We start from the raw sequence: 13130 nt of genomic DNA on the forward strand, positions 1-13130 counted from the left end.
TGACAGGGAGCCATGTTGGGGAGAATAGTGTGTCAGAAAGTAGATGGGGGCAGCATGGAGCCACTCAGATAAATTATTGCTATTTCCAATGGCACCAGAAAAATTAAGGGAGTGAGACAGCTAGGGTATAACTGGGAACCAGTTCTGTTGGGTTTTTTTTTTTCTGTTTGTTGTTTTTATTTTTATTGCAGCACATATATTGTGTGTCGAGTGTCCTGAAGGGAAAACATGCTTAAGTCCTTAAGTATGAAGTGATTTATTGCATCATGGCCACATATAACCATGATAGGATACTAAAGACAAAGATAGGAGAGTGAGGATTTTTAATTTCCAAGAACATATAGGATTTTGGTGTTACTCAATCATATGATTTTTTTGGGTAGGATATATACCTTGTGATCTAGACTAATAGATGAATCACAGAAAGAAAAAAGGTGGAAGCAGAGTTACCATTAAAGGTTTTTGGGGCCTGGGAATCAGATGCAAGGGACAGAGAGACTACAAGGCCACAGAATATGTGGCTTATCAATTATATTGAGAGGTTACAAAGGGAATGGCAGGTTTGAGGAAAGCAGCCAGTTAGACAGGACTGTGATTTAACACTTCCCTGCTTATGAAAGAAAATTCAAAAATCACATCCAGCTGGAAAGTCTTATGAATACTATGAAGTAGCTATTAATGTGGGAGCCAGGACTGCCCTAGACTGTGTGAAAGACCTGGACAAAACAATAACTGGAACACTAGTTCTATGCCCTTACCCAGGATCAAACTTGTCAAGGCCTGTCTGATGCTGAAACCAATGTCTTAAAGGAGTCAAGGTTGAGGGAAGAGACTCTTCCCTTAGGTTGTGGTTATCAGTTCTTAGGCAGCTGTAACTGTGGTATCCCATGTTCTTTTCGTCAGCATTGTCTGACTTAATCATTTGCTGACTTAGTTGTTCCCCATGTACAACCACCAGTACCCCCAGGACTGCAAATTATAAATATGATTCTACAATTTCTAATAAAGTGCAAATAAATTCCAAGCAATCATCACAAAAATGTTTACTAACAGCAGTCACATTTTAAATCAGACAAACTAAAAATAAATTGAACACCATGTGCTCCAGCTGTATATCCTCTGGACATAACCCCAAGACACCAAATTACTACAGAGGTACTTGTACAGTTTCACCCATTGTTTCTTAGTTCCCAGCAGGGAGGAAATGCAATTCATATGAATCCTAATGGGATGACTGCTCTGCTTTTCCTACCAGTTATTTTGCTATACTGCCACTATGCCATCCTCATCGTGCAATCCTAGATAGCACAGTGATCTATGACTCCAGATATAATGTTTGACGATGTAACTGCAAATATTGGAAGAGAAATGAAGCCTTATATACTGCTATATATTTATTTAAATGTCCCTGTTTGTTTTATTCCAGAGACTGTGCTGCTAAAGGTATATACACACTTCTCCCTCATTTCCTCTGCTGAAGGCTATGTGGCTCTGTTTTAATTCTCATGTGATAAAGTATCACATTCTCTATACTATTTCAAGAGATGTATCACTCTTACTCTTTTCTCTTTAAAGAGTCTAAACTGTCCTTATAACAAACTATGCTGTTTATATAACAGGCAAACCCAGAAATATCAAGTGTGCTTCACAAGGTAAGTATGCAAAATACGGTTTTATAGAATTCCTTGTAATGCATCTACTCCTATTTTTATTTTCTGGTCTATTCAGGTGTCTTTTATAATATCCACCTGCTTGTTACCTATGGAAAATTACAAACAAAAGCAAAAACAGAAAACAATTAAAGTCTGTTATCAAATCTTAAGCAAACATTCATCACTCTAGGACTGGGAAATTGCTCAGAGGGTAGAAACATATGGACCTGGGTGTGAATATTCAGCATGTATACATAATGCCAGGCATAGGGGATAGCTACACATAACTATTACCTCTGAATCCTGAGGGCTCACAGACCAGTTCTCCAATCCCACACTGAATTTCAAGTTCAACAAGAGAACTTATGTCAAGAACAGTGAACAGCACTAAAGAAGACACTGGAAATCCTTCTCAGAACTCCAAAAACACATGCACAGCTGGATAAAGTCACACAGTTACAGGCATGCACCACACACTCACATCCACCAACATTCTTACAACACACAACACCACAGATACATAGAAAATGGTTAAGGGACTACAGGGTAATTCTTAATTTGCTGTTGTCACCCAGTATGTATCTTATATACTGATAATAATCAAGAAAAGATAAAGCTGAAGAGAGTTTATCCATAGTTTTAACTTTTGCTATATTTTAATTTAATTAAAATGCTTTTGTAATTTTATGGGATTCTAGAATCACCCAGGACAAAAACTTTTGAGCATGTCTGAGAGAGAGAGACTGGAAGAGATATACTGCAAAGGCCCTCCAGTCAGAAGGTGGAACCCAGATGCCCTTCAACAGAGGAATGGATACAGAAAATGTGACATATTTACACAATGAAGTACTACTCAGCTTTTAAAAACAATGACTTCATGAAATTCCTAGGCAAATGGATAGAACTAGGAATTATCATCCTGAGTGAATTAACACAGTTAGTATATACTAGTCCAAAGCTTGGAATACCCAAGATACAATTCATAGACCATATGATGCTCAAGAAGTAGGAAGAACAATATGTGTACACTTCAGTCCTTTCTAGAAGGGGGAACAAAACACTCAAGAGGGAGGGGAATATAGGGACACAGTGGAGCAGAGACTTAAGGAAAGGCCATCTAGATGCTGCCCCATCTAGTGATCTATCACATCTGCAGCCACCAAACCTAGTCAGTATTGCTGATGCCAAGAAGTCCTTATTGATGGGATCTTGATGTGGATGTCTCCCGAGAGACTCTGCCAGAACCTCACTGATACAGACAAGCATGCTTGAAGCTAACCATCGGACTCCATGGGGACTCCAATGAAGGAGTGAAGGAAGACCTGAAATGGTTTGCAAACCCATAGGAAGAACAACAATATCAACCAACTTGACTTACCAGTGCTCCCAGGGATTAAACTACTAACCAAATAGTACTCATGTAAAAGCCTAATGCTTCAGTTGCATATGGAGCAGAGGATGGCATTGTCTGGCATCAATAGGAGGAGAAGCCCTTGGTCCTGTGAATGTTCCTTTCTCTAGTGCAGGGGAATGGTATGCTATTGAGGTGCGAGTGGGTGGATGGGAGGAAAAGCATCCTCATGGAAGCAGGGGGTGGGTTGTGGGAGAGTGGGTAACTCGGCAAAGGAATAACATTTGCAATGTAAATATATAAAATATCAAGTTAAAAAATGTTACCACTGCTCTTAATAACCCTATATAAGTTTTCAAAATCCACTTGCCAAAATTCTTACTACGTCTGTTTTGTGTTCACACATGGACTATGATGGATTAACACCATATCTGGGAATATCTTCTCAATATTAGACATAACATCTGAATATGTGATTATTTATATCCATTTTTTGTTCAAGAAGAATCCGATGCCAAAGAAAATTTCCTCTTTTTGATTAGCATGGAAATTATATTCAAAATAAGCTAATAAAATAATGGATACCTGAGTGTATACACATTCACATACATATTCATATATATGAATATGTGTGTATATATGTATACATGATATAGGCCTCCTTCACAGGGCATCTAGGCCTTAACAGTTCCCTCAGGCCTACACATCGCATCTAGGCCTTCATGTTTTCCCTAGACCTTTAAGAGCCAGCAGCTTTGCCCTCTGAGCCATCAGTCTACAGAGGAATTCATAGAGAAAACCTATCTGAAAAACTAGGGGAGGGAGACAAAGAGATAAACAGATTGATTGCTCGCTCTCTCTTTCTCTCTCTCTCTCTCTCTCTCTTTCTCTCTCTCTCTCTCTCTCTCTCTCTCTCTCTCCCTCCTTCCCTCTCTCTCTCTCTCTCTCTCTATCTATCTATCTCTCTCTGTGTGTGTGTGTGTGTGTGTGTGTGTGTGTGTTTGTGTGTTCAACTGAGGAGGCACTGGCAAATAAATGTTTGCCCCTCCTTTGTAAGCCAGCCGCCCCAATGCTGCCTTCCCTTTTCCTTAGTTTGTTTGATTTATTCCAAGTTAATTGTATCTGTTTCTTTAATTTCCTCTTCATTTCTTTAGTTGAGTCAGGGGTCTTTGCACATAAGCCCTGGAAATCAGTACCTGGATCAGGTCTGCAGCCTGCTCACAGGGTTCTAACCACCTCCACCACTCAAGTGATGCAATTAAAGACATGCAGCACCGCACCTGGATTCTTTTCACTGCACATTTACTTTAGTTGCAAGGTTCATTCAGGTCTGAGAGAGGAGGGAGGGAAGGAGGGAAGAGAGACAGAGAGTAACAGAGAAACAGTGACAGAGAGGGAAAATTGTAGGTTATTGTTCCTTCTCTACAATCACTGTCTGTTGTTTGCCATCTTGGCAACCATGCCCCGAAATCCTACCTTGGGTAAGATCAAGCATAATGATAACAACCATATAATTCCTGCTTAGTCGCACTGAACACCCCAGTCATCACTACCTGTGGAGAATTGTAAGGGGGCTCCTCTGATCTAGAGAGTAGTACCCTTGAATGAAATGAGAAGCACAACAAGCATTATTTGTTTTGAAATATAAGACATGGAAAGAACTACATGTGTGGATTTACAGACAGAAAGACAGAGAGACAGACAGACAGACAGGACGGACAAGACAGAATAGGACGGGACAGAACAGGACAGGACAATAGAAGAAAACAAGAACACAAACAAAAACTCAAAATGGAAGTCTGGTTCCAAATAGTCTCTGTTTCCACTGTAGCTCTAGTGGTGGTGGTCCAGCTTATAAAAACTTATACATGGATGGTTTTGGGAAATGCTGCTGGGTGTTCGGTTCAGGTCCAAGATAATTGCAGGTAACTAGACAACAAAGAAAGCAGTAGACTAACTTCTACAGTGTTTGTTTTCTGAGTGTGTTATCACACAGAAGATCCTACCAGAATATGTCATGAATTCCGGCAGTAACAGCAGAAACAACCAATGAGAAAGTGTCCTTATAATATTAGTAACTGCAACAAAATGGCAGACTAGCTAGGTAACAGTTACCTAGCCATTAACTAATCTGACATAGGCCTTCTTCACATTGCATCTACATAGGCCTTCCTATTTTCCTCTCCAGTGCTGAGACCAAAGTGAGATCAAAGTCATGCATCACCATGGGTGCCTTCCTTTTCATTTTTTTCTTTCATCCTAGGAAGTGTGTGTGTGTGTGTGTGTGTGTGTGTGTGTGTGTGTGTGTGAGAGAGAGAGAGAGAGAGAGAGAGAGAGAGAGAGAGAGAGAGCTTTAAAATCAGCACTCAAGACTTTTTTTCTTCCTATCCCTATACCAATCCCCCCAAACCAGCAGTAAAGCCACCAGCACCAGAGACAGAGGAAGATGAAATCTCTAGTCTGAAAAACTAGAGGAGGGAGATAAACAGATCTCTCTCTCTCTCTCTCTCTCTCTCTCTCTCTCTCTCTCTCTCTCCCTCATAATTTGTAAAAGTGTTCCCTTTGTGCTGTGTGGATTCCACTTTATTAAACAAGTTTCACATCGTACTAGCTCCAAAGAGGAGTCAACAGTCTCTTGGCATGCAGGCAGTTGTTGCCTGCTTTAAATATTTTTTGGTGTGTTTGTTTGTTTGTTTGTTTGTTTGTTTCAAAACCCAGGACCTGCCTTTGTTCAACAGATCCAAACCCAGTTCTCCAAGGGAAAAATGGAGTCAAGTCCGAAGTCACTGGCATTTAAGTCATCTGCCATTGACAGTCATAGGAGATGGGAATATCGTGCTTTCTCCAATGGAGATTCACCTGGGTATGCATCAACCACATATAAGGAAAGGCCTGGGGTACAACGGGGTGGTGGATGGGGAGGAAGGATCTGGAAAGAGCTTTGCGATGGGAAACTATGATCAGAATGTTGCATAGAAAACAAAATTTGTACTTTAAAAAAAAAAAAAAAAAAAAAAAAAAAAAAGCTCCCGATATCTATCCAAAAAGGAAAGGAAAAAAAAAAAAAAAAAACGAAAAACCGACAGCACAACTTTACTAAATACAAATGTTCCATCTCCCTGTATCCAACCACTCCACTCCCAGATAGGTAGATGATAGTTTGCACTTCTGTCCCAGTTGTGCTATCGAGGTCAATAAAAGGGGAACCACCTCTTGGTCCTGTTTTACACACTCGAAATAAAATGAGTGGATAGACTGCCTGGCATTTTAAGATGCCCAGTTTCTTTGCAAGCTTCATTTTGTTTCATTCTTTTAAAGGTTTATTTATTTATTTTCATTTATATGAGTACAGTAAAGCCTTTTTCATATACACACGGCAGTAGAGTACACGGGATATCCCTTTGCAGAGGGTTGTGAGCCACTATATGGTTTCTGTGGAATGAAACTCAGGACCTCTGGAAGAGCAGAGCAGTGAGTGCTCTTAACCTCAGAGCCATCTCTCCAGCCCTTCACAAGCTTCATTTAACTAAACATTAAACATGAATCAGAAATGCCAAATCTTGCAAATATGGTCCAGATTCAGCCTTACTTAGAAATCCAAAGCTGGCAGGGCGATGCTAGGATTTGAGAGTGAGCAAAGGGAGTCTTCCTCTTTCCCTGAGGGTGTGCTATCAATTCCATTACCATTTCCAAACAGCTGGGTGTGAGTCTAACTAAGGTTTTCTTCAGTCATTTGCCATGAGCCAGAGCACTGAAAGGATAGCGAGGGATCAAACATTCACACTGAAATCATCACTCACTGATATCAGGCAGAAAACTTGACCCCCCCCTAAAGAGGCACCGACTGGCTCAGCACTGAAGCAAAGCATGCTAGGGCAGCTGCAGTATTTCCCTGACAGAGCTTCAGTGCCATGCATATTCTCCAGCCCCACCCCACCCCCTCTTAGCTAGCTCCTGTCCACCCCTCCCCCTTCCCCCACATACAGGGAGTAGGCCTCCTGTGTGTGTGTGTGGTGGTGGTGGCGGGGGGGGGGGGGGGGGGGGGAGGGGGGTTGGGGTGGGAGATGGAAATATCTCTTGAGAGAGAGTTGAGCGTTCGGGTCTCCCAAACAAATAAATAACTGGAAACTTCATTTATTTCCTTTATTTCATTGAGCATACAGTGGAAGAGGGAAAAGGAACAGGGAAACTAGGCCAACTGGTAGAGCTCCTTCCATTTTGTTTCAAAAAGGAAAAGTCAAAGAAACAACACTGCCTGGTTTTCGTGAAAGGAACAAAATGGTAAAAGTTGAAACATCGGCTCGCCACTTAATACTTTGGCTTTTAATAAAAGGGCCAACAGATCTACCTCCTATTTGGTAAAAAAGAGAATAAAAACCCACAAAAACATTCTGTCAGCCAACTTCCCTTTAAACCTCTGTTAAACAGGAAGACTGGTTTTTGTAAACATCATTTTAAATATTTAAATATGTATTTGTGTGTGTGTGTCTCTGTGTGTGTGAGTGCCTGTGTGTGTGTGTGTGTGTGTGTGTGTGTGTGTGTCTGTCTGTCTGTCTGTCTGTCTGTCAGTGTCTTCTGTATGGAGAGGATGTGCTGTAATACTCGGGGCGGGGTGGTCCAGGGCCCATGGGTGTTGCCACACCGCCTCCCAAGTCACCTTCCCCGCAGTGCCTTCCCAGCATGGCCTTCCCAGAGGTCCCGCAGCCGGTTTTGGCGCACCACCACAGTGGAAGGACGCCCAGTGTGGCCAGTCACCGACGCGGGGGGGGGGAAGGCATTACCCACCAACCCTACCCCAGGTCCCACCTAGGCGCCCACACTGCACCCCGCGCCCGCCCCGGGAGCGCCCGCCGACCCCCCCCCCTGCATTGGGAGGAGCGGGGATGGCGACAGCTGGACGCGTGGAGGGGGAAGATAGTCGCGCAGGTGGAGAGGTCTGGAGGAACGGGGAGCGGGAAAGATCCACTGGGTTCACTGGCCCAGCCAAACATGTGCAGCCGGGTTGAATCCTCTGGCGGACTGCACTGACCCCACCAGTTTACCTCTTAACGATTTCACGCCCTCTTGAACTCTCTCTTCAAAGTTCTTTTCAACTTTTCCTTACTGTACTTGTTGGCTATCAGTCTCCTGCCAGTATTTAGCCTTAAATGGAGTTTACCACCCTCTTTGGGCTGCATTCCCAGGCAACCCGACTCTGGGAAGACCCGCGCCCGGCGCTCCTGGGTCCGCTACCGGCCTCACACCATCCACAGGCTGGGCCTCGATCCGAAGGACTTGGGCCCCCCACCAGCGGCGCCGGGGAGTGGGTCTTCCATATGCCACATTTCCCGCGCCACGGCACACGGCAGGGATTCAGCGATGGGCTCTTCCTTGTTCACTCACCATTACTCAGGGAATCCTGGTTACTTTCTCTTCCTCCGCTGACTAATATGCTTAAATTCAGCGGGTCGTCACGTCTGATCTGAGGTCACTGTCGAGAGGGGAAGGAGGAAAGGAAGGCGCATGTGCTGCCTCGGGCGGATGTACGGAGAGGAGAGAGAGAGGGGGCAAGTCGCGTCAGCGCATGGACGCCACGGTGTCCCTCTGGCTGGCGCCCGAGCGGTTGGCCCCCGGCAGAGGGAGGGGGGAGGAGAGGTACCTGAGACAGGCCCCCGCGGGTGAGGTATGGCCCCCACCCCATCCGACGCTTGCAGGTTACTCTCTCTGCATGCACTGGCGGGTGCACAGTGGTGGTGGATGCACCGAACCCATGGGAAGGGCCTTCCCTCCCACCAGATCGGAGGCACGATGACCGACCCCGGAGACGCAGCCCCTCTGGCGCCCAGGCACCCGACCGGCCCATGCCGACGCGTCCACATGGTGGGGAGAGCGGGCGAGGACGGGAGCGGGAGCGGCGGGGCAAGCAGGAAGGAGCCACAAGGAGGTTGGCCGGCGCGCGGTGCCAGTGGATGGGGAGGATGAGGCCCGCTCAGACCAACCAGGTGTGGACAAACGCTGGACACTGCCCATGTCTGTCCTTCGGGAGATGGACGGCCAAGGGGAGAGGCCCTGGGAGCAGAGTCCAAGCCGCGCGATGCGCCCATCCCCCAACCCCCCCCCCCCCCCCGTCCCGCATTGGCAGCGAAACCGCAAGAGGGCGGCAATTGATCCTCAAGTGATTCTCAGACAGGTGTAGTCCAGGGAGGAACCCGGGGCCGCAAGTGCGTCTGAAGTGTCCATGATCAATGTGTCCTGCAATTCACATTAATTCTCGCAGCTAGCTGCATTCTTCATCGACGCACGAGCCAAGTGATCCACCGCTAAGAGTTGTATGGCTATGTGGAGTGTGAGCGGACTTGTATGGGTGCTAACACTGGCACAAGCTCCCCCGCCCGCCCCTGCTGCACCGGAAGAGAGGGGCCAATGGCAAGGCGGTTCCACCTCAGGCCGGCCAACGGGAAACTAAAGGATACATGTGAAAAGAAAAAATATGACAGGGTCGGGATCAGAAAGACGGGAAACAAGGGACATGGGACTCCGCTAACCCAGCGCCCGGCGGCGTTGGGCAAGGGAGGTGCTGGAGGCGGCAGGGGAGGCAGAGGAGGGTGCACGAAGGTGTGGATGGAGGCAGAGGAGGGAGGGAGAGAGAGAGAATGGAGGAGATCCCTCAATGGACCAGACCTGACACCCTCCCCGCACCGCTCCATAACAATCCCTGCTTTTCCCGAAATGCTCACTTGGCTTGCAGGCTGTGGCACGGGCCATGGTGGCAACCAGGACACAGGGACACCCCTCCCGGTGAGAGGAGGGACTCACACAGGCCCAAGAAAGGACCAGACACCCCCTCGGCCTTCTCCATTAATGATCCTTCCACCAGTTCACCTACAGAAACCTTGTTAAGACTTTTACTTCCTCTAGATAATCAAGTTCCACCATCTTCTCAGCCCGCCCACAGGGCCATGGGCTGATGAGGCCTCACTAAACCATCCAATTGGCAGTAGCGAAGGGCTCTGTGTACAAGGGACAGGGACTTAATCAAAGCAAGCTTATGACCTGCACTTACTGGGAATTCCTCTTTATAGGTAATAATTGTAATCCCAGATCTCCATCATGAATGCGGTTCAATGGGTTACCAGTGCCTGCAGGCATACGGTAGGCACTTGCTGAGCCAGTCAGTGTGGTGCACATGCAGCCGAGGACATCTAAGGGCATCACAGACCTGTTATTGTTCAATCTCAGGTGGCTGAACACCACTTGTCCCTCTAAGAAGTTGGGGGACGCCGACCGCTCAGGGGGTCGCGTAACTAGTTAGCATGCCAGAGTCTTCTTCCTTATAGGAATTAACCAGACATATCGCTCCACCCACTAAGAACAGCCATGAACCACCACCCAGGGAAGCGAGAAAGACCTATCAATCTGTCAATCCTGTCTGTGTCCAGGCCGGGTGAGGATTCCCGTGTTGAGTCAAATTAAGCTGCAGGCTCCACCCTCGGTGGTGCCTTTCCGTCAATTCCTTTAAGTTTCAGCTTTGCAACCATACTCCACTGGAACCCAAAGACTTTGGATTCTCAGAAGATGCTTGACTATCATGGGAATAACACCACCACGAACCCAGTCGGCATCTGTTTAGTTATGTACCCCCATTTGTTTTACTTTTTCTTTCTCCATTTCTCTTTCTTTTTCTTTCATTAGGGGAGGGGATTGTTTTAATTCACATTTTAAATATTATCCCCTTTCCTGATTTGTCCTCTAGAAACCAGCTATTATTTCCCCTCATGCCTCCTGTTCTATGAGGGCAGTTCCTCAGTCACCCACTCACTCCTTCCAACCTGCCCATTCTGACAGTTCCCTACACTGGGGCATCAAGCCTTGACAGGACCAAGGGCATTTGCTCCCATTGGTGCCTGAAAAGGACATCCTCTGCTTCATATGCAGATGGAGCCATAGGCTCATCCTTGTGTATTCTTGGGATTGTTGTTTAGTCCATGGAAGATGGAGGGCAGGGGTTTGGTTGGTTGATATTGTTCTTCTTATGGGGTGGCAAACCCCTTCAACTACTTCAGTTCTTTCTGTAACTCTTCTCTTTGGAACCTTGTTCTCAGTTCAATGGTTGACTGCAAGCACTCTCCCTTCTTCCCTCCCTCTCTTCTTCCCTCCCTCCCCACACCACTCTATGTTTGTATGTTTGTGTGTTTGTGTGTCTCTGTGTATGTGTGTGTGTGTGTGTGTGTTTCTGTCTGTCTGTGTGTCTGTCTGTATGTCTTTCTAAGTGAATGTCACTTTTCTTTTCTTAGATAAAGTGATGAGATAAGACTCTTACCCAAGCTATTCAAATATATCCTTTAGGCTGAGGCCAGAGTATTTTTTCCCTCTGTTCTACTATTTATAGACATAATACTAGGAGCTTCTAGCCTCCATGTAATCCAACCTTCCAAGCTGACTGATTCAATATGGTTTCTCTTGGCATCTTCATGAGATGTTCTGCTTGGACTCACATTAACTTGGACAATGTGTTACAATCTTCTGGATCCTTCTAATTCTCCAGCTTTTTCTGTTTTCCCCAGTGAATAGTTTGTTCTCTCAGAACCTGAATCTGTAAAAACATGTCCGGAAAACTTCCGTAAACCCATGCCACACACCACAACTTCTCTTTCTTGCTCTACTTCTCTCTGTCTTTCTTTTGTTTAGTTTTGTGTCTCTTTCTCTACTCTTGTGCATTCTCTTATTCCTAAGCTGTTCTCATGTGAATTGGGCACATTTATCTGTGATACATTCTGTCAGTTTTTTCTTTGAATTAGTACTTTATCTGGCCCTCAATTATATGACACTTTCAAACATGGCTACTTCCTTATATAAACTAACCTTACAATGTACAATCATATCTACCTAGTTCTTACCTGGACCTATTGGTTGTAAAGAATTAACCCTTCAGGATGCCTATATTTATGGCAGAGTCTTTCTGACCTTTCATATATGATGTCCTGTGTCTCAAAGATGAGGGTATTAGAATAAAATTATTTTACACATTTTGAAGAACGTTGAAAGATTCAACTTAAGTCTTATTTTATGATCCCATTAGCAGCCATCAGTCCAAAACACAAAATCACTAAAACAAATCCTAGTTACATCAGGTAGGGTGGGAAGATATCCCAGTGATTAAGCAGGCAGGAAATGTTAGAGAGACATGGGAAGAAGATTGTTTATTGGTCTATATTTATCGCTTGCTCAGCCTGTGTTTTTATAAAAGCTAGAACAATAAACCCAGGAGTGGGACAACCTACAGGGAGCTGGGCCCTCCAACAAAATTATTGATCAAGAAAGTGCCCACAGGCTTTTTCATAGGACAATCTTATGAACAATTTTTTCTCAGTTAAGATTTCTTCTTCCAAGTTATCTCTAGTTTTATATCACATTGATAAAAAACCTTCCTATATAGTTTGTAGGTGAGAGTTTGTGGATGTATATCTCTAAGCTTCTGTATTGAAGTGATATCACTAAAAATTTTACAAAAGAATGGCTAATAATAACCTCTGTGTGTGTGTGTGTTTGTGTGTGTGTGTGTGTGTGTGTGTGTGTTTCTTTACTCCCGCAGGCTTTCGCCTGATTCTCGGTACAGTGTCAGTGCGGGCATTGGGCATTGACAGTGTATGTCAGTGAAATTATGTGTGTATATGTGTTTCTGCATGCCCACAGATATTATATGTATCATAATAGGGTATTAAAGAGGACAATGACTTAATCTAAAGACGTGCTTTAGATTATAGCACACACCAGCAAGAAAACATTCCTTTTTTTTGGCATGGGGTAGCAATTGGGCTTGCAACAATAAATTATGAAATATACTAGGAAGAGTGAAATAGCTCAGTAGGTAAAGATATTTGTTGCCAAGGCTGTTAACCTTGGTTTGGTCCTTGGGACACACACAATGGAAGGAGGAAATGAATGCAATAAATTGTACTCCGTCATCCTGTATCCCTGTACATATGTGTGTTCCGTTTCTCCCATTTCTGAAGCAAGAAAAAAATTACATACATGGAATTTCTGCCTAGTATTACAGAGCAACAGAACATAATATTGAGAATTAACAAAAGAATACAAACATAGGTCATATGAAGGCAACTTGGTCTTACAGAGATAAACTAAACAAC

The 13130-nt window shown here is 44.7% G+C and overlaps 1 non-coding gene and 1 pseudogene across 1 annotated transcript; both read right to left on the reverse strand.

Moving 5' to 3' along the window:
* Positions 1–9158: 9158 nt before the first annotated feature.
* Positions 9159–9311, reverse strand: LOC148006621 (5.8S ribosomal RNA). Its single transcript, XR_015679327.1, has one exon. It is a non-coding gene; the product is annotated as a 5.8S ribosomal RNA (ribosomal RNA).
* A 530-nt stretch (positions 9312–9841) lies between these two features.
* Positions 9842–10745, reverse strand: LOC148006622 (18S ribosomal RNA; annotated as a pseudogene; the record flags this gene model as incomplete).
* Between the last annotated feature and the right edge of the window lie 2385 nt (positions 10746–13130).

Source organism: Rattus norvegicus, chromosome 2 (assembly GCF_021556685.1).
Source record: "Rattus norvegicus strain SHRSP/BbbUtx chromosome 2, alternate assembly SHRSP_T2T, whole genome shotgun sequence".
NCBI classification, from domain to species: domain Eukaryota; kingdom Metazoa; phylum Chordata; class Mammalia; order Rodentia; family Muridae; genus Rattus; species Rattus norvegicus.